This window comes from Cygnus olor, chromosome 2 (genome assembly GCF_009769625.2).
Source record: "Cygnus olor isolate bCygOlo1 chromosome 2, bCygOlo1.pri.v2, whole genome shotgun sequence".
NCBI classification, from domain to species: domain Eukaryota; kingdom Metazoa; phylum Chordata; class Aves; order Anseriformes; family Anatidae; genus Cygnus; species Cygnus olor.
Genome location: NC_049170.1, coordinates 90,855,554 through 90,873,628, shown reverse-complemented (window position 1 = coordinate 90,873,628; position 18,075 = coordinate 90,855,554). Strand labels below are relative to the sequence as shown.

At 43.1% G+C, this 18,075-nt stretch overlaps 1 protein-coding gene across 4 annotated transcripts in view; it reads left to right on the top strand.

Annotated features, from left to right (window-relative positions):
• GALNT1 (polypeptide N-acetylgalactosaminyltransferase 1) overlaps window positions 1-18,075 on the top strand; it is a 164,126-nt gene that overhangs the window by 71,424 nt on the left and 74,627 nt on the right. Inside the window, exon 1 of one of the 4 annotated variants that reach the window (XM_040548973.1) lies at window positions 6,266-6,448. The exons of 1 other annotated variant lie outside the window; for it this stretch is intronic. The gene's annotated coding sequence lies outside the window, so the exon portion shown is untranslated. Of the gene's footprint in view, window positions 1-6,265; window positions 6,449-18,075 lie in introns of those variants that run through there. 2 more of the 4 variants (XM_040548975.1, XM_040548974.1) reach the window with 2 other exon arrangements.

The window sequence follows — 18,075 nt, the reverse complement described above, 5'->3', positions numbered from 1 at the left end:
CCAGGTACTTATTAAGGGCTTGTTCCACCTGAGAAGTAAGTGGGTAAGTAGTGTGTTTTTACCACATCAATCCACTTCCTTCATCTGCCAGCAATTTCTTCTGAAGCTTGTAACTGAAAAAGAAATGTTGCTGTTTTCTTCTGCTGCTTGTGCTTCACAAGCCATATATATAATAAATAGTGCTTTTTCTAACACAACTGTTTATTAAGTTCCACTCATTGCCTCCGATAGGAACTTGCTGAAGGCAAATGGTCTATTCAGTTGTCACCGAAGGCATAACTCAGTGATGCAGTGTGTCTCTACACTGATCAATTCAGCCTTTTTTATTGTGGTTAATCTACGGTGTGTGGAGAAGACAGCACCTTCGTTGTGCAGACCTGTCTGTGGGAAGCTCACTTCCCCTCCTTTGCTCTTCTGCATACGAGCCTATTTATTTCAGACACCAACCGGATACAAGGTTGGAGCCTGTGACTGTCACTTTTGCACTCCTTTTTCAGATGGTCCCCCTCTCTTTCAAGCAACTGTTTTCAAAGTGGCCTCTGGCACCCCCCACAAAATTGCCCTGTTTCACGTTTGGCAAAAAACGATATCGCTGACCCACTGTGTTAACAGTGCTGGAAAATAATGAAAGATAGATGAAACCAGTTGGGAGATAAATCTGTGACGGGCTCTGATGTGAAAACATTTAGTATCTGCTCTTGCTTTAATCACTCACTGTTTTTCAAGCCAGTGACAAAAACATCCTGCTGAAATAGGAACACTGGGATCCCATCTGCAGGAAGAACGAATATTATTAGACAGGCCTTACTATCATGTAGACTCAACAGAGTATCAAGCAAACATATTATTTGCTGGTTTTACTGTTGTTTTTAAGACTGCTTGAGAAAAGTTGCTTTAACCGGGCTTATAAACTTTCTAATGGCTACATAAAATTATATCTCGTCTTTGTTTATCCATAGCATAAAGCTACCCTGATAAAAATAAAATAGGGACTTCATCTTTTAGAGGTTTACTATACCTTTATGTTGCCCTCAGGCTGCCTCTATTTTTCTTGGAAGAAAGCTCATTCATATTTCTTCCAGCGTAGGACCAATCCTTTTCTCTTTGTGAAGGCTAGAGCTGTTTGTGATAAATTCCCAGACCTTCGGGTCACATGTACGTTTGACTGAAATGTAATAGTTTTTTTGTGGTCTAAATGCCCACATTTTGTAGTTGTGGATATTCACATTGGATTGAATATTTTGTAATATATTGAAACATTTCATTGTTGTGCCAGAAATATCCTAGAAACACAGCACTCTTTTTTTTTTTTTTTTTTTTCCTGTAACACAATCTTAGAAGTATCAAAACAAATTATGACATATAGAATAACAGCAGGCTATGTAAGAACCGGTAAGCATATGCTCCAGGTTTAATGTAGATGGAGATGGAAGCACTTTTTAAAAGTTTTTTTTTTTTTTTTTTTTTTAGGTATAAAACATTTTGAATATTGCTGTTTAGTCTGTGAAATGTTTCTATTTGGAAGCAACCTTGTTCTTTGGCAAACTTGGTTTAAGTCCTCCTGGATCTCTGACGACCAAACTGACAAATTCACCAATGCTCTGATGTTGTCCTAAAGCTTGTTTTCAATAGGAGACTTAACAAAAGTAAAGATTGAGGACTGGGATTTGAGAATCTAACTCACGATGAGGAACTAACACACTGAAAATGGTGGGCTCCAGTGGTTTGCTCCAGTAGGTCAAATAGGAAAAGAATAGTATCAGTCAAGAGAGATTTTAGGAATATTGGGAAAAAAAAAATGTTCAAGAGTCACCAACAGCATCCTCTTTTACCAGACGCTTTCCTTAATGGTTCATGGTCTCCTGCAACTCCCGACCATTCTTCTCTGGTACAATAGAGAGCTTAGATGGCAGCAGCGCAATGTGACTGGTCTGTTTGGACATAGTTCATAGTTCAGTAATTACCACCTTGTCAAACTGGCGGGAATCCCACCAGAATGCAAGCTTAACCATAGGGTTAAGCTTACCCAGTCCAGTCTCACTGTTTTTCTCTCCTTAGCTTTCTCCCCACATAGTCCTAGTTCCAGTCCGATACTGGGAAAGGAACAGGGCGAAGGAGACCAGCTCTCCCTCTCTCTTTTCCAAAGAAATGGAGCAAAGCAGAAAAGAGCAGTGCACTCTTGGGCTTGGGGAGCATCTATGGGAGGTGAGTGTGCTGGGATCCTTGTACTCTGAGAAATGACAAGGTGCTCTACCACCTTCTCTGGAGAACCAGAACAGATCCCAACCATTCCTGCCTCCCACCCTTACAAGTGAAGTGAGATCAGAGCAGCCTTGGGGGTGGGATCTGGTTCTTGTGGTTTTCTCTTTTTCTTACTTGCCATTCATCCAAAGGAGTATTTTCATTACTGTCAAGAAAAATTCACCTGGTACAGCTGCAGCTCTGTTGGAGCAAATCGGTAGTATAGGTGAGGAGTAGGGAGATTACCTGCTCATGTTTGCTAGGTTTGAGCACATGACCTTTACCCATTTTTATTCATTGCATGTCATTGGAAGAAATGGAGGACATAAAACACTTTCTTCTTGTCTGGGCTGGAGGAGAAAAAAAAAGAAGTTGAGTTTAATAGTCTTGGATTCTGGAGTGGAAGACGTCTATGACTACCTCTCAGATGGCACTTCAGTTCAGGAAAAGTAGTGAAAGTACTTGTGTTGGCAATTGTTTTTTGGGTTATTGAGAGCAGCAAGTTGAAAAAATAGAAGAGAAGAGGATACATGGGATCCCAGCTGACCACGAGAAATCAAATTGCTTTAAAAGAAAACTGATTACCAGACATATTAAGCTTTAATCTTATTTGCAGTTAGTAGCCCCAAAGAGAATGCTTTGTTGGAGACCTTCCAAGAACAGCTATTGCAGACAGCTTGTAAAACAAAGACAATCTGATGGAAATAATGCAAATACAGTACAATGTTTGCTATAATAAAGTTAGTTTATGACCCTCTTTGTAACGAACTGAACAATAAACACCAGTTTCTTCATTGGCAATTAGTTCTAGAGGGACAAACACTTCCCCAAAGTTGATGTGAAGACAGTATTTACGTATTTTTTTCCAGAGGTGACTGTATCTGGTGTGTAAATATACTTTTTATTTCTAAGGTTTTCTTTTAAGAACACCACTTAAACACTGAATGAGTGCAAAATGACCTCCATTGTGGCAATTTTGGTCACTTGCTTGCATTCAGCTCAAATGGGATGCTGCTTCAGATTCTGAGGCAGCAAATTGCCAAACCCTGACACAGTGACCAGCTTCAGCTGAGGCACCTTTAATCCCAGTCCTGTCACGATGGCAGCAGCCAGGAGTTGTCATCATGACACTCAGCCACGCTATTGATGTGAATTCCAGTTACATGTACCCTGCCGGTGGGATCCAGCCCCAGGCATCTCCGTTTTCCTTGTAGGTAGCCTGACCTTGAGTTCCTCATCTGCCCTCAACCTGGCAGCTCTGGGACTTTCCTTGGAAAGCTCATGGGCCATTTTGTCCCCTTCAGTTCACCTTTCTGCAGCTGCAGGCGGGTTTCCCTCTGCAGCGTACAAGCTGTTTGTCCCTGGTCTTTTGCGGTCTTCTGGGCACACGAGAGGAGTGGCACAGCTCGGCCTTAAGCTGACTCAACAAACATGAATCCAAAGCGAGAAAAATCTAATTTATTTTTTCCTCCCCAGGCATTGTGCAGTATGTATGTTACCCAGAATAATTTGTGTCTCATGAAATCAGAGGGATAGCACTGACTATAATTACAAAACAGCACAAAGATTTTAAAAATCTGTTTATTTGTTGTTATGACTTGAATTTGTACATATATGAAAAGATCCCTCCAATAATAATTTGACAGAGTTGATTTACTAGTGCTCCACAATCCGTAAACCTGAATCTCAATGCACTTCTCTTAATACAAAAAACATAAACCTAGTCCTTAAATTATAGACTGCATTTTTGAATGTACACTTACTCCAAAATTACATCTTTTCATCTACATGGTTTAATGAATTCATTTCACTTCTCAAAGTGTCTTTGGCTGTATCTAGAGGTCTCGCATTGACTTTTTCTTTTTGTGAAATTGATAACATTTTTGCTAAGGGAGTTTCCTAGACTTGGTCGCAGTGCAATAGCACAGATAATCGAGGTGGCATAAAGACACTCCACCAGAGGGATTTGGGCTACATCCTACGGCATCAGCAGTCATCAAGGAACAAGTGTTAAGCTGCTTGCATATGGTAAACTGCTTGCATACAATAAATCATTCTTGCTAAAACTGTGAGCATAAATTGGAAACACGCAGTTTTGGCATAGCAAAGCCTGATACTTCTTATATTATCCGGCTGTGTATAAACACACGCAGGCTCATTCCTCAGGCTATAAATGCTAAATGAAGGCAGCTCTATCGTTCTTGCACGGGTGTGCATTACCTCTCCCCAGGAAGCGGCCTGTCATAATACACAGTCCCTAATGGAAGTGTCAGCTGAGTCGCGCAGCTCTGTGCCAACACGCCGCTTGTTTAAGCACAGATGGAAGCCGATCAGTTTGTCAGAGGTGAGCACACGTGTGAGCGCTGCGCTGGGCCAGGGCCGGCATGAAGAAAGCCTCTTTGTCCCGCTTGGTATTTTTTACATGCGTGTTTCCTCTGTCACCTGACTACAGTTTCAAGCATTTGTCAAAACACACTTTATCTTACCACAAATGTTCAAACTACTTCAGTCAACGTTTGGCAAAGCCGCTCCTGGTGTAACGCCCAGCTTATCTGGGCAAGACATTTCCCCTCCTCAGGAACCCACCGTCTTGTGTCTCTCCCCAGAGAGGCCACGGCTGGGGAACAGGGAGCTGGTGTCGGCTGTGGTCATGCTGCTGTGCACGGGGGTCTGGGATGGCTGCCTTCACACTCAGACAGGAAAATACCTGGCTGACCAAATGCTGTGCATCAAAATGTATGGAGGAGCAGGATCCTACATGGTCTCTGCCTACCAACCTAGCCACTCCTTTGTTGGAGACATGGAAGAATTGTGTCACTGGTTTTGTCTTGGAGAAAAAGTATCCTAGATGGGTGCCTGGAAAGTCTGAGTGCCATTATAAAGGCTTAAGGTATTTTCAGGGGTGGCGAGAGCAAGTAGCATGAATGCAAGGAGAGTCAGTAAAAAATCTTACGGTTAGACATAAAAAATCCTGTATGCGTGGTGGCTGCTGTAAATGCGTGTTGGATGAAGGACAAGAACTGGTCAGTGGCTGAAGAGAAGGATCCCAAAGGGGAGAAATCAGTGGAGGCACCCGTCCAGTTCCCTGCAGGACCGTGGCAGCAGCACGGCAGTGTTCAGCACTCAACTACTTGTTTGCCTGCACACCTTTGCTTTTTCCCTTTCTAGCTTTAAATTGTACTTAAAACATAGGGTTAGATTTGTTTATGAAGAGCACAGCGTGGTTTCTGGGTTCTGTAAAAGTCTTTAAGGATATGTTATCTCACAGATGGAGCTTTTCTTCTGGAGGAGACCCAACAGAAACTCTGCTCGTTAGACCTTCCAACGAGGGCACACAAACTTTGACCTACGAACCTTGAAGAGCCCCATTTAAGACAAAACACCCCACACAATTCCAGCGCCAAGATATTTTTATTGCTGCCGTTTCCGCAGCCGTTTCCCAGCGGCACTACAGGGGGTCTCTCCCGAGGGGCCGCCACACGGGGCCCGGCGCCTCAGGTCCCCGTGACGGCCGTAAGGCGCCGCGCTCCCGCCGCCACATCCGGGCCCGGCGGCGGGGCGGAGCGGGTCCGGGCGGGCTCCTCCCGCCGGCCGCCCCCTTCCCCTGCCGGCGGCCGCCCCCTTCCCTGCCGCCACCGCCCCCGCGCCGGTGATGGAGGCGCGGCGCTGAGAGGGGCTCGGGCGGCTCGGGCACGGGCACGGGCGCCGCCGCCGCTGCTGCTGCGCGGAGGGCTTGGGGGATGCGGAGCGGGCGCCGCCGGGGGACCGCAGCTGCCGGCTCCGGGGCGCTGAGGGAGGACGAGGAGGAGGCGGCGGCGGCTGCTCCTGCTTCTTCTTCTTCTTCTCCGCCGGGCTCCGTGTGACCGCGCCGCAGGAAGAGCGGGGCCGAGGCGGCGGTGGCGGCGGCGGCGCAGGGCGGCGAGCGGAGGCGCTGGGCGGCCGTAGCGGGCGGCAGCCCCGGCTCCGGCTCCAGCCCCAGCCCCGGCCCCGGCCCGGCTGCGCCACGGCGGCGGCGGCGCCAGCGGCCGCGCCTCAACCCGCTGCCAGGCGGCGGCCGCGGCTCGGCCCCCCCCACGCCGCCGCCGCCGCCGTTGTCGCCGCCGCTGCCGCTGCTGCCCGCAGGGCTCTCCCCGCGCCGGCCGGCCGGTGACAGGCGCGGCAGCGGCGGGGCCCCGCGTCCCTCCCTCCGTGTGGCTGGCGAGCCGAGGTGAGTGCCCCCCTAAAAGCCCCCCAAACCCCCGATTCCCTCCGGTTCCCGCATCCCCACGCCTGCCCCGGGCAGCTGGGGGCGGCCCCGGCACACGAGCTCCGGGGGGTCCCCGGGGGCTGTTCCCCGTGCCGGGCTGCTCCCAGTCCCTCGCGGCTCAGAAAGCCGAAGAGGATTTGGGATAAGCTCCGGTTCTCGGTGCCGGGGAACTTTGTTTTCTCGCGACTCGAGCCGTGCTGGCAGGGGGGTCGTGCCTCCTTCCCCGCCCGGAGAGCACAAGCGCCTCTCTGCCTTCCTCCCCCTCGTTATTAACCGCGTCCGAGGGGTTTTTAGCTCGTGCTCGGTCCCAGCGGTCCCCAGAACCTGTCGGTCTGTGAACTTGTGGAGCGCGGGTACTGAAATACAAACCGGTTTTCGAGCGGCAGCTGCCGAGAGAAATAACTTTTATGGCAAGGAGCGGGAGTGAACCAGCGTCTTCTGTTTATATAAGCGATGTTGGCACTGCGCGAACTGTAAATGAACATAGCCGACAGCTGTGCAGACCAAAACTATGCAACCGAACCGTGTATTTCTGTACGCTGCTGCCCTCAACTTAGCTCCGCTGCAACGGCAGAGGAGACCATGCCTCTCTGCACGCCTGGAACACCTCAGGACTCGGCTTTCTCCTAAATACAAAGGGCTGCTTATACTGGAGAAAGCATTTCGCTTTCTGGTGCCAGCTTCGTCGCTTTCCGTGACTTGGAATTTCATCCGTGCCCTTCTTGAAGTGGTATTGTTAGCGCCGAATTCGCTGCGTTTCGTCAGGCTTACCTTGTCAGTGAAACGTGAAAGCACATCAGAGAGAAATATCTCTCAAATGATTGTCGATAGGGAGCTTGTGCGGTGTGATCATCTTCAGGAGATGATACAGCTGGCACCTGGCAAGGACACCGCAGACAAGTCACCCTTGAGATCAAGGTGATAACGATAACACCCGGGCTGTTACTGGATGCTGTCTGGTTTTTCACAATTGTGGCTCTGTGAACGAAGATGCCTTATTCCTTAATTTGGAACATGCCAGTTCAAAAACGTTAATGAAAGTCATGGAAATGTTTTAAAAGCACCATGTGACAGCCATTGCTTACCCGGTGGTACCGAGGGGGTACTGTGCTGTTTCTGTAAAAACATTTAGCTCCCCCCTTCTCCCTGCCTTCAGTCATCGCAGGCTGGGTTTGTTAAAGCACGTTCAGGAATAAGCTATACGGGGAAAGAATGGAGGTACTTTAGTATGAATTTCAGTGCCAAACTGCTGCCTTGGTAAAATAGTACCCTGCTGTCTTCTTGTTGGAAGAACTTCCTTCCTCATCTCTGGTGCTGTCCTTTCTTTGTTGCGTACGTGTTGGTAAAACTGCACGTTAGCTGTAAACTTGTGAAATATTTTTCTTTCTTTCTTCTGTCACAGAAATAGCGTGGTGTTTATCTTTGGGTTGAGAACAAAAAGTAGCTCCAGGGACACTCGCCTAAAAATAGGATACTTCCAAACACTTAACTCGTTTGAATGTAATTTAAATTAAGTTTAGTTCAAGAGACAAGAAGTTCTTGCAAGATCTTGCATTTTATATTTTTAGAGATCTTAAGTGCACGTGGTAAGTCCCAGAATATCCACCTGGGACAGAAATTTGATTCACCGGACCAAAACGTTATGGTCTTGGTTCTGCTGCCATCCCCAGCCTGTTTCTTTCAGTGTTGCCTACAAACTGAAGGCACTTTTTGGGGGGTGTAGGTTACGTGAAAACACCTTCTAGCAGCTGGAGTGGTGCTTCTGAGCTTGGGGCTTTTTCATGCTTATAAGCCATTTGCTTTGAAAAAGAATTCCTGAGGTTTTTTTATTTGTGTTAAACTATGAACTGAAATCTGGAGCTTCTGTTGTGGTAGGGCCTTACGCCGATACTTGACGGCAGCGGAGGTGAATCCTTACTTGATGCTCCTTGTGCCTTACTGGCCTTCTTTCCCTGCTGGCAGATTCTGGGTTACAAAGGCACACTGTGGAAATGACTTTGGAAACTTAAGCATTATATATCCCAGAAGCATAGCTATGAACTGCCTCTTCGTTTTTGAGGTGTAAATTATTTCTGGTCTGTTTGTTGCTTGGTCTGCTAATAACTACATATGTTTTCATGTCTTGCTTCGTTATTCTTTATATTACCAGTATTAATTTCTAATCTCTTCATAAAAGTTTTCTTCAGCCACACAATCTAAAAGTAGAGCTGCCTTTTTGAGACACTGACTAAGAATGACCCACTACTTTTATGAAGATATTCCAGTTTTGCCAACACTTGCTAGCTCCTCTTGAATCCTGGCGTTTTTTTCATTTCCAACAACTACGCTCTTGTATCGAGCACAGGTCTTCCCTGAGTTCCATAGGGATGCTTATAATCCTGTTGTTTATGCTAGGTCTACTTAATTTATAAGTTGCTGACCATACTGGTTATTCTGTTTTCAATTTTCAGGGCCAGTTCTTCTGCATTTATTACCACTGAGTTTTATCTGCTGCCGTGTTGTTTGTACATTGTGGTTGATTAGCTCCCAGTTAGTTACATTTTTGTTCTTCTGTACTTGCTTGAGCTCCCATAACTGTTAACGTTTTTAACTTCTCAGGTCATTAATAACTGCCTTTACGTGCAACTTGCTTTATGGATCCTTGAAGAATCCTGTTAACCTTTTGCTGTGCTGAGCTTTGACGATGTGCTCGTAGTCCAAGCTTCCTGCTTCTTAGCTAGGAATAAAAGAATAAAAATAAAACTTAATTTCCAGATCTCCATGATATTTTGCTTTATCTCCGCAGAGTTGTGATCGTGGCTCTTACTCAACTTGAGCACCAAATCTGTTCTTGACAGTAGTATTCTAAATTTAACATCCCCAAATAAAATGTTTTAACTGTATGCGTGTCTTAAAAGCATTTTGACGCCATCTTCCACTAATTCTAGCAAAGCATTTTTCGCCTTTTACAGTCTTTCTAGCGAGCTTAGTCCATTATGTGAAATCAGCCCATCATAAAAATCAATGCAATTGATATACTTTTAGCTAATGTATTAAAGAGCTGGCTAACTGCTCTATTATTCGCTTCTTGATTGCTTAAATACGTTTTTGCGCCATGAAATACGGATATTCTTAAGGGGCATTTACTTTCAGTTGAATTAGAGGCTTGTGACTTTGAACACTGCATAAATATCTTGCATGTGCGCTGCTCTGCTAACTCCCAGCTCCTCGAGGTGTAATCTGCCAAGGAGAAGGAACTTGAATTCTGAAGCTCTGCAGATTACTGAGCGGTGGTTCCTACCTTCTTATGGGAAACGTGACTTTGGTTTCTTGTGCCTTTGTTTGAAGGGCCCATGGAGCTGAGCAACGTAAGAAGCTGCGTTTAGCTGATAACCTTGGGTGTCACTGAAAGCAAGCGTGCAGGGAGATTTGACCTGGCTGGTTAAGAAAAGGCACCCTGGGCAAGGCGTTCTCTAAAGGTGGTCTCCTGGTGTCACCTGCCACCATTTCTCCTGTTATCCAGAGCTTTATTTTGAAGCATTAAAATAATTGTCTTTTTTTCTCTGCTGCCTTTAGGTGGTAGGTATGGAACGTGACTGTGAAGTGGCTTCAAAACTTTTCTCTTTTTGCCAAGGTATTTGATTTTGGTAGTAGAGTGTTTCGCTTTATTTCTGGGGAACTGAAAGTTATCCTGAATAGTCAGAGCTCTATAATGGTGCTCTTTCACTGAAATTCGAGTTTAATGACCACTCCAGCTCTCATTGATAGTTTCAGCTTGTGTATTCTTCCTTTGCTATCAGCTCTCTTCCAGCACTTTGAAGATACACACAGGTAGGGGTTTTGCGCGCTGTGTTGCAGACTGCTGTCCTGCCTAATCTGATGCTCCTCGAGCCAGTGCTTATTCCTCCGTGAACGGTCAGTGAAGAGCAGATAAAGCAGCAGCAGACAGTCTGCTGCTGTGGAAGTTCAGACTGTAGGATCAGCTGATGTACGGCTGCTGGGAAACTCATCCCTAGGTAAGGAGGGAAGTGCTTTACCATGTTTTCCTGTCCCGTGCTGGCATCAACTTTCAGAAACTTCACTGTGTTAGAAAACTTACTCAGTATTCCTTTGTAACAGGATGCAGTGCTATTTTCATGCTAAGTTCCAACAGTTCCCGAATTGCAACTGAAGTCACACGACAAAGTTTGTCATCACAGTTATGTGGAACAACTGAATCGGGATGATACGCAGCATCCGAGTTCCCCGTGGAAAACTTGTTACAGGCAAGCGAGAGGCTGTGTCGTGGTCTTTGATTCTTTTTGTGCTGCATCAGAAAAGACTCCTGAGCTTCAGCTGGTGCCTTCCGTCAGCCGCAGGGGTTATGGTAATGTCACAGTGCATAAATACCTCGTATTAAGTACTTCTACAAGAGACAGGAATACTAGCCTCATTTTACAGGCACAACGTGGTTGAGGCCAGCAGAGTCTGCAGAATTTGAATCCAAGTCTGTTTACTTTTCTACAGCCACAGGTCTTCATTATCTTATCTTTCTTCATGCCATCTAAGATTGCACGCATGCTAGCAATACCTTAGTGCAGGCTGTAAATGACAACCAGAATTACACAGAGAATTAGAAAGGGTGTGTTAATACCAGGGTTCTCGCAGGGAGCGGGAAGCAAGGTTTAGGTTTTATGGAAGGTCCTGTGGGGAGCAAACTGGGGAGGAGAATATTGGTAACGGGTTGGAATTGACTGCCAGCAGGTAAAGAGAGGTTTGGAAGCACTCATGAGCAAAGGAGCTGACTGAAAAGCAGAATGAAAAATTAATCAAAGGACCACGGACCAATATAAAGGGAAAGAGGTATCTATTACTGGTCTTAATCAGATGTCTCCACGAAGGATTCTGAAATGAGTATACCCATAGTGGCCGGGATGGGCAATGACTAAGACCGAACAGAAAGCTGTCTCCCACCCCTGCCAAAAGCGTAGGACAAGCTGATGCAATCTCATGTGGTCATTTCTTGGCTTTGCTAGCTAATGGTGTGTGGTGTTTTTTTTTTTTTTTTTCTTTTTACAAGTACGATATACTTCTGAATCTTAAGAGGGTTCAAGTGCAAATTAGTTGTGATTGGTCAGAGTTGTGCTTTCACTCTGATGTTCGAGAGTTTGATTGCCATTATGAATAATTTAGCATTCAGAACAACCTGGGATCTTATGTCCATATCCTGCTCATGACACTTCTGCGTTAAATACATCAAAGAGTGAGCATTCAGTATAGAGGCATTTTTTAAGCATCTTTAAGGACTCATTTAGGTTAAAATTAAGCTAATGGATTTATTTAATTTTCTGTTCATTATGTACTCAGAGTAATTGGGATTGATACACTTCTCAAACGCAGAAGCTGAATCCTAATTCTAAACGTGAAGCTCAGCTTTGACTTCTGTCTCCAGACAGTACTTCTGCAAGAAATTACTGCAGTTTGTGCTGACTGCAACGCTACTTTGCGTGTCCAGTTGTCATAAAGATATTAAGGGCACACTTCCACAGAACTTTTTTTTAAAAAGACCGTTTAGTGGCTTCAAACTCTAATGTCTATAGTATCATGTGAGTCAAGTGAGTATCTGCTATCTTTATCTCTGAAAATGGCTGAAGGCTGCATACCACAACAGTTCTGTACCAAAGAAGTATTTGGAATAATAGATACACTTAGAATAGCTAAAATAGCTAAAAAACCAAACATGATGGAGACTGTTGTCTTTGTTCATACCTTTTCCAATACGTTCTTGCACTTTTTTCTTAAGGGCTCACAGATCAGAAGTTTACTAATTTAAGTACTTGCATTTTTAATAGTTCAGTAAACCTCTTTTATTTTCAGCTTTCAAATTGTGGAGATAGTACAATGTGTACATGTCCACACTGAAAAATACTAAGCTCCTTAAAGTGCAGCAGAGGTACTACAGTTAAAGTACATTTATTTGAAATAAACATTTTGAGGAAAAATGGAACTGCCACTGAAAGCTCTTTGCCCGCAAAGAAATGCTATAAAGTTGAAGTCCTTTGTCAGACTGACACTTCTGACTGTTTGATTTTGTGGAAAATTTCCTGAAGTGAAAGTCTTGGAAACAGCGTGTGAAGGACGAAGTCATGCAGTTGGGTAACTTTAGGGAGTAGAAAGGGACAGTGCTACCTTCAGGAGCCTTAATGCAGGCTAAAATGGTATATTCTTTATTTCCTTCTCCAAAGTTTAGCAAACCTTTAGGTTCTTATCACAACTTACACCTTGCTCTGGTGCTAAGTACTTTCTGTGTTATCATTTCATGTGTAAAAAGGGTTACAGATGGAATAGAAAAGTACACTATGTTAAGTTTGCATTTGCTCAGCTTCATTCTAAGTCTGCGGCCTCTTTAAAGAACAGGCTGTTGGCTGGTAACATTTTGGAAATGTGATGTAAGATAGTTGAGGAAAACAGCTCCAAGCTGCTCTGTGGTCTCTTCTTCAACTTCTGCTGCGGTTTATTTGGGCGCTGGAGTGAACAGGGAGAATAATGTGGTAGAAAGGATGTGCAGGAATTCTTGATTCATTGTAAGAGCTCAAGCCTCATGCTAAAGCACGACAGAATGGAATAGCTGCTGATACATTAGACAGCATACTCATCAGAAATGCTTTTTTTTTTTTTTCCTTTTTCCCAGCTTCCAATTAGTTTTAACATATGACATCAGTGATTTTATGAATGCTGGGCTAAAATGTTTTCAAAGAGTATAGATCCACTTCAGGGCTGTTTTGACTGAGCAGAGTCCCAAAGTAAATGGCTGGCAATCTAGCCTTCAGAGTAATTCTGATGGGCTGAGAGCTGAAGGAGCATTGGTCATATGGCCTTAGAAAAACTAGTGTTCATTATGGGTTTTACATGCTCTAAAATCTGTGTTTGATGTTCAGCTGTGAATAGATTCATTGGGTTGCTAGGAACTGCATTAATATTTTATCAATTCTAAAATCATTTGTATGTTTCTAGTTGAAATACATGCAGAAAAATGTTAGTTTAAAGAATGAGGCAGAATTTGTACTGAGACTGTCCAGCAGCGCCAACAGACTACTGCAGAAAATTTAAGTCTTTTTAGAAAGCAACCCCATAATGTTTCTTTCTTTTAGTTCATTTTGAATTTTGCAGAGTTGTCAAATCACATCCTCTATTTTGTCTTCCCATGTCCAGGAAAACTAATCACTTTGCTGCAACCAGTTAATGCTTGAAATCTGCTGTGTGAGAGAAACCAATTGTCCCAGTCTCAGCTGTGATCTGATTCACAGAAGTACAATAATATGTAATTTTCTTGCTCTGGATTATTTCAAAGTTTTCTTACACAGTGTTAGACTTTCATGACTATTCCTTTTTTCCCCAAATTGTGCAGTAAGGACTCAGGGCTGAAACAATGGTTTCTCTACGTTTCATGAGTGTTATGTGTATTTGAAAGACATCTAGAGACTTTTGTTTTAACCACATTTTCCTCTTTGTTGAAAATGTCGTAAAACATCTCAACTTCTGCCAGGAAAACAATGCCTTTTATTTTTTGCAGCATACCTCATGTTATTTGCGCTAGAATTAATGAACAGCGCTGAGCTGCAGTCACTAGTCTTCACTAATCCACTAGTTTGGATTACTAGTGTTTTTAAACAAAGAAACCGCAATGGGATGTTTATTTAAATGAACAGGCTTTCTGTATTGCCACTTCCATGCAGAAGAGCCCAGACTTCAATAGCATGCGAGCCAGGCACTGATTTCTAAATCAAATGTTTGACCTTGGGATCTTCAGGGCTGAATTTGCAACATCGAGGCTGTAAATATATTTGATGCCTAATTTCTTATAATCAAACCATCTTTTGTTGTGGAGGCTAATGAAATTGATTCACTACCACTTCCGTTTGCAGGGATGAGCTGTGCAATCTATTTCTATGGAGCAGAAACGAGAACAATTTCTTGTTATTCTAAGAGACTGCTGGCTGCTGTGTCCAACATTTGTAACCCATGCTGGCTAATTGGTAGTTTAAAACAGCTCTTATCAATTACTGTTGTAGCATACTAAGCTAAGTTATTTCTCCACTTCTTCCATTTGTATGGGTCTGTAGTGGGTGGTTGGACATATCACTAATTTTTATTCAGAAAGATGTGGATTCAAGATTGGCAGCAGAGAAATGTATCTGAAAGAAGTCAAAATAATAAAAATAGTGGTGTTTTTTTTAATCTAGCTTTACGCATCTTAGACCTGTCTATCTGAAACTAAGCTCATCCTCTTTTTTGGAAAAATCACTTTTTTAGACTGACTTGAGATTTTCAGCGGGGAGAAAGAAAGAAAATTACCTTAAAGTCAGGTTACAGAGAATGTCCATTTTACTATACTGGTCATCCTTGGAGAGTATTCAGAAAATGCCTTATATTTTCCTTTGTATATGAGCTCTTGACATGATTTAATTTACTGGAGATATTTCAATGTATTTTGAATGACTTAATGAGTTCTTTTGTGTCTTAACAATATATTAAGCCATTACATAAAAGATAAACAAAGATATGCCAGGAGAGGAAGCCAATACTCACTTAAGGGAAAAGCGATGACCAGTATCACTTGAAGTAAATTGAAATCAACTACGACTACTGCTTTGGCATCATGAAACTTGTTGTGGGCTGAGCAGTCACTTTGAGGCACAAGAAGGAGAAAGGTCAGCCAGTCTTAAGCACATAATAGTTGTTGAATAATTATCTTCCTTTTCCAAAAGGGATATTTGCTCCAAGGGAGAGGGGGAATGAAGTATTTATAAAATAAAAGCTTGCATGCTTATAGAAGAACACTACTGAAAAAACTCAAAATTTAGGGAGTCAACTGCATATAGGTTAGAAAAATAAATATAAAGAGGCTTCTGACAATCTTAAAACTGTGTGCCTGAAAATGTTTATCTGCTGTAAATAAAGGTTTCTGGAGAAAGTGCCTTGGTACTTTCAGGAGAGAGGAGAATTGCAGAAAAAAAACTTCAATACACAGAGTTTTAAAGGAGGTTTGGAAAAACGTGAAGGCACGTGCTTTGGCATATCTAAATGGATCAAATACACAGCCCTCAAGTGATGGAAAGGGCATTTCCCTAGCTCTGTATGAGCATTGGCTGGACTTCTGCTCTTTGCCTGCAGTTCCTCTGTTTTCTCATCGCATGTCAGATATGGTAACTTCAAGCTCTGTGGTACTCCTTGTTGTAAAAGCAAATGGTGTTTTTACTTGAATGCTTGGCCCAGCACAGCATTAAAATGGCAGCTCCTCTTGTGCCAAAGCCATTTGATAGAGTTTGATCTCCTGCTCTGTTCACCTTTGGTCCTCCATCACTCTTTCCCCATGGGCTGTCCCTTCACCCCCAATTTGTTAGGGTGCTTTTAGTCATGTTATCTGACTAAAATATTAAGTTACCAGAGGTTTGAAGAAAATTGGTGCTTCAGCAGAAGAAAACCACATTTTACACACTCTACAGAGGCCGTAGAGTGAGCTCAACAGTTGCCTGTGCTTTTCTGGTCTGCAAGTTCACCAATTTTGTTTTGTATTGCTTTGTTTTGACTGACCAGATGGCACACGTAAACCTTGGAACAAACCATAGCATGTGGTATCTCCTGCCGAGCTGGTAATTAAGTGCCACATGAGAGAGATGATAGCATCACGGGGGGAACGGAGGTTTGGGGAGCTGAGGAATAGAGGAAGAGCTCACAGGGGCCAGCATCAAGGCGCAGAGGTTGTCACTGGTGGCTGCAGTCTGTGGGAGATCAGGTCACTAATTCTGCGTTTAACAAGGCAGGATAGCTTGTTTTAGCAAGAGCTGCGTGTGGATAGACTAATTTATTTCTAAGCATCAGCATTCCATAAGATACTTTTCAGTGTGCTGCTGCTCGTTTTGCAGCTGGTCCTTTTAAATTATTTTTTTTAAAAAGGGCCAGCCAGCTGTTGCTACAGTGAACTTTTTTTAGAAGATCACAGTGCTACAAGTTAACCTGCTTTGCTTGCTTTAATGAATAGTTGGTCCTGTTTCTTCTCCCCAACACAAAGCCTCCATAGTTTGCTTATGAACCTTTAAACCTGAATTTACTGAAGACGTACATTTTTAAATGGGAAGAGTTTGGAACTTGCTCTTTGAAGAGGTAATTGGTGTATAACGTGGCTATTTGGTGGGTACGCTATCTCCTGTTCTTCTTTTGAGAGGAAAAAAAAAGGCAGGAAAGCAGACTGCAGCAAGATGAAGAGAAGATTAATGTACTGTTCATACGTGAACATAAGGTGATGCAGTTAGGGATCATGATAACCTAGATTATTTACTTTCTGAATACCATGAGGAAAAGAAATGTTTGAAGCTCAATTCACCGTCTTTGTACTAGTATTTCCTTCATTAAAATTAAACTGGATACCTTACAGCATTAGGAGAACTGAGGTTTACTTTTTAACTGTGGGAGCTACTTGCACAGAAAGGAGGCATGAGAAAATGAATAACGAAACTGCTCGGACTTTCTTTAATTTTGATTATTAGGTATTTAATTATGACCTAGTTTCTCTGATGGGTGAAAGTTCTGCACATCAGTGTCCCAGAAACTATTAGGGAACACTTTCCATCCCATATTACAAATGATAGTTTAACTGTTTATAATGTTCTCTCACTTTCCTGAAAGTGTGCAGCTAAATGATGTTAATTTTAAGGGTTTCTTTGGTATTGAGAAATCCAATGTTAATATAAGAGTGGGCATATTTTTAAGTGTTCTTACCCTTATTTTCTGTTTTTACCTGAATTCTCTGCTATTTCTACATATACTACATAACATAACTTCCTTGTCATCAAAAAGATTATCATCAGAAGAGTTGGTAATTTCAAGCCATGAAATAAACAAATCATAAGAAAAAGCATAGGCTGTCTTAAGGTGTTTTTTTAGTTATTAGTCATTTGTTACTGATGGTATCTGAAATCTGTGTATATGTTGGTTTACCTAAGGGGGTTGTTTTTTATATCAACAAAGATGTATAAATTATATGTAACAATACATTCTGTTACATTCTAACTTACCTTCATTCTGGTAGTGTTTGTGGGTCATTGACATGCTTTTCAGAGCCTTGTAAAGTATATGACAGGGTCACAGGATATTGAAATACTGTTCTGTTGGCTCCTCCTCAGCTTTTGATTATTTCAGGGAGTGTGCAAGCTGTAAATGGTCAGATGTTAGAACTCTGTTTTTTTTTTTTTTTAAAAAAAAAAAAAAACAGTGCTTTGTTGAAAACTGTTTCAAAAAACCCCGGTATGTTGCCTTGAATAAAAGTTTGAGGTTGAGGAAAATTGAGACTGAGTGTCATAAGTGATTCTATCAAGCATCTTTTAATGATTAAAAGTGGTTGGGTTGGGGAGAATCAAAATTGCAGACTTTGGTAGCATCTGAACAGCTTTGAAGTACAAATTCTGCTAAAAGATCCCACTGATGAGACTAAAGCCATGATCTCCAGGCTTCCTTGGACAACTGCACTGAGCAATGCAAAAGAAGCAATGACAACCCCCTTCTCGTCGTCTTAGTTTACTACAGCTACTAACAGCACTGGAGAGTCTCCTCTAGTCCATGCTTTGCCTACA